Raw genomic sequence first — 4229 nt, forward strand, 5'->3', positions numbered from 1 at the left:
ATATTGTAAAAATTTGAATTATCACATTTTTCGGGCCGAAATTGTAAGGGCCGGGGTGGTTCAGCATTTTGGAGGAAAATATATTTTTTTTTGAATAGGCTAGTTTCCCCACAATGAATGTACATACATGCCATTAGATGGATCCTGACCCCCATATCCCTTTGAAAGGGGCGTAGGGGCAAATATTGTGATAATTTGAATAAACACCAATTTCTGGCCGAAATGGTAAGGGCCGGGGTGGTTCAGCATTTTGGAGGAAAATATTATATTTTTTGAATAGGCTAGTTTCCCCACAATGAATGTACATACATGCCATTAGATGGATCCTGACCCCCATATCCCTTTGAAAGGGGCGTAGGGGCAAATATTGTGATAATTTGAATAAACACCAATTTCAGGCTGAAATGGTAAGGGCCGGGGTGGTTCAGCATTTTGAAGGAAAATATTATATTTTTTGAATAGGCTAGTTTCCCCACAATGAATGTACATACATGCCATTAGATGGATCCTGACCCCCATATCCCTTTGAAAGGGGCGTAGGGGCAAATATTGTAAAAATTTGAATTATCACAACTTTCGTGCCGAAATTGTAAGGGCCGGGGTGGTTCAGCATTTTGGAGGAAAATATTATTTTTTTAATAGGCTAGTTTCCCCACAATGAATGTACATACATGCCATTAAATGGATCCTGACCCCCATATCCCTTTGAAAGGGGCGTAGGGGCAAATATTGTGATAATTTGAATAAACACCAATTTCAGGCTGAAATGGTAAGGGCCGGGGTGGTTCAGCATTTTGGAGGAAAATATATATTTTTTTAATAGGCTAGTTTCCCCACAATGAATGTACATACATGCCATTAGATGGATCCTGACCCCCATATCCCTTTGAAAGGGGCGTAGGGGCAAATATTGTAAAAATTTGAATTATCACAATTTTCGGGCCGAAATTGTAAGGGCCGGGGTGGTTCAGCATTTTGGAGGAAAATATTATATTTTTTGAATAGGCTAGTTTCCCCACAATGAATGTACATACATGCCATTAGATGGATCCTGACCCCCATATCCCTTTGAAAGGGGCGTAGGGGCAAATATTGTAAAATTTGAATTATCACAACTTTCGGCCGAAATTGTAAGGGCCGGGGTGGTTCAGCATTTTGGAGGAAAATATTATATTTTTTGAATAGGCTAGTTTCCCCACAATGAATGTACATACATGCCATTAGATGGATCCTGACCCCCATATCCCTTTGAAAGGGGCGTAGGGGCAAATATTGTGAAAATTTGAATTATCACAACTTTCGGCCGAAATGGTAAGGGCCGGGGTGGTTCAGCATTTTGGAGGAAAATATTATATTTTTTAATAGGCTAGTTTCCCCACAATGAATGTACATACATGCCATTAGATGGATCCTGACCCCCATATCCCTTTGAAAGGGGCGTAGGGGCAAATATTGTGATAATTTGAATAAACACCAATTTCTGGCCGAAATGGTAAGGGCCGGGGTGGTTCAGCATTTTGGAGGAAAATATTATATTTTTTGAATAGGCTAGTTTTCCCACAATGAATGTACATACATGCCATTAGATGGATCCTGACCCCCATATCCCTTTGAAAGGGGCGTAGGGGCAAATATTGTGATAATTTGAATAAACACCAATTTCAGGCCGAAATGGTAAGGGCCGGGGTGGTTCAGCATTTTGGAGGAAAATATATTTTTTTTGAATAGGCTAGTTTCCCCACAATGAATGTACATACATGCCATTAGATGGATCCTGACCCCCATATCCCTTTGAAAGGGGCGTAGGGGCAAATATTGTGATAATTTGAATAAACACCAATTTCTGGCCGAAATGGTAAGGGCCGGGGTGGTTCAGCATTTTGGAGGAAAATATTATATTTTTTGAATAGGCTAGTTTTCCCACAATGAATGTACATACATGCCATTAGATGGATCCTGACCCCCATATCCCTTTGAAAGGGGCGTAGGGGCAAATATTGTGATAATTTGAATAAACACCAATTTCAGGCCGAAATGGTAAGGGCCGGGGTGGTTCAGCATTTTGGAGGAAAATATTATATTTTTTGAATAGGCTAGTTTCCCCACAATGAATGTACATACATGCCATTAAATGGATCCTGACCCCCATATCCCTTTGAAAGGGGCGTAGGGGCAAATATTGTAAAAATTTGAATAACACAATTTTCGGGCCGAAATTGTAAGGGCCGGGGTGGTTCAGCATTTTGGAGGAAAATATTATATTTTTTGAATAGGCTAGTTTCCCCACAATGAATGTACATACATGCCATTAGATGGATCCTGACCCCCATATCCCTTTGAAAGGGGCGTAGGGGCAAATATTGTGAAAATTTGAATTATCACAATTTCGGCCGAAATGGTAAGGGCCGGGGTGGTTCAGCATTTTGGAGGAAAATATTATATTTTTTGAATAGGCTAGTTTCCCCACAATGAATGTACATACATGCCATTAAATGGATCCTGACCCCCATATCCCTTTGAAAGGGGCGTAGGGGCAAATATTGTGAAAATTTGAATTATCACAACTTTCGGCCGAAATTGTAAGGGCCGGGGTGGTTCAGCATTTTGGAGGAAAATATTATATTTTTTTAATAGGCTAGTTTCCCCACAATGAATGTACATACATGCCATTAGATGGATCCTGACCCCCATATCCCTTTGAAAGGGGCGTAGGGGCAAATATTGTGATAATTTGAATAAACACCAATTTCAGGCTGAAATGGTAAGGGCCGGGGTGGTTCAGCATTTTGGAGGAAAATATATATTTTTTTGAATAGGCTAGTTTCCCCACAATGAATGTACATACATGCCATTAGATGGATCCTGACCCCCATATCCCTTTGAAAGGGGCGTAGGGGCAAATATTGTGATAATTTGAATAAACACCAATTTCTGGCCGAAATGGTAAGGGCCGGGGTGGTTCAGCATTTTGGAGGAAAATATTATATTTTTTGAATAGGCTAGTTTCCCCACAATGAATGTACATACATGCCATTAAATGGATCCTGACCCCCATATCCCTTTGAAAGGGGCGTAGGGGCAAATATTGTGATAATTTGAATAAACACCAATTTCAGGCCGAAATGGTAAGGGCCGGGGTGGTTCAGCATTTTGGAGGAAAATATTATATTTTTTGAATAGGCTAGTTTCCCCACAATGAATGTACATACATGCCATTAGATGGATCCTGACCCCCATATCCCTTTGAAAGGGGCGTAGGGGCAAATATTGTGATAATTTGAATAAACACCAATTTCTGGCCGAAATGGTAAGGGCCGGGGTGGTTCAGCATTTTGGAGGAAAATATTATATTTTTTGAATAGGCTAGTTTCCCCACAATGAATGTACATACATGCCATTAGATGGATCCTGACCCCCATATCCCTTTGAAAGGGGCGTAGGGGCAAATATTGTAAAAATTTGAATTATCACATTTTTCGGGCCGAAATTGTAAGGGCCGGGGTGGTTCAGCATTTTGGAGGAAAATATATTTTTTTTGAATAGGCTAGTTTCCCCACAATGAATGTACATACATGCCATTAGATGGATCCTGACCCCCATATCCCTTTGAAAGGGGCGTAGGGGCAAATATTGTGATAATTTGAATAAACACCAATTTCTGGCCGAAATGGTAAGGGCCGGGGTGGTTCAGCATTTTGGAGGAAAATATTATATTTTTTGAATAGGCTAGTTTCCCCACAATGAATGTACATACATGCCATTAGATGGATCCTGACCCCCATATCCCTTTGAAAGGGGCGTAGGGGCAAATATTGTGATAATTTGAATAAACACCAATTTCAGGCTGAAATGGTAAGGGCCGGGGTGGTTCAGCATTTTGGAGGAAAATATTATATTTTTTGAATAGGCTAGTTTCCCCACAATGAATGTACATACATGCCATTAGATGGATCCTGACCCCCATATCCCTTTGAAAGGGGCGTAGGGGCAAATATTGTAAAAATTTGAATTATCACAACTTTCGTGCCGAAATTGTAAGGGCCGGGGTGGTTCAGCATTTTGGAGGAAAATATTATTTTTTTTAATAGGCTAGTTTCCCCACAATGAATGTACATACATGCCATTAAATGGATCCTGACCCCCATATCCCTTTGAAAGGGGCGTAGGGGCAAATATTGTGATAATTTGAATAAACACCAATTTCAGGCTGAAATGGTAAGGGCCGGGGT

This window comes from Strongylocentrotus purpuratus, unplaced genomic scaffold (assembly GCF_000002235.5).
Source record: "Strongylocentrotus purpuratus isolate Spur 01 unplaced genomic scaffold, Spur_5.0 spur5_contig_790, whole genome shotgun sequence".
Lineage (NCBI taxonomy): Eukaryota > Metazoa > Echinodermata > Echinoidea > Camarodonta > Strongylocentrotidae > Strongylocentrotus > Strongylocentrotus purpuratus.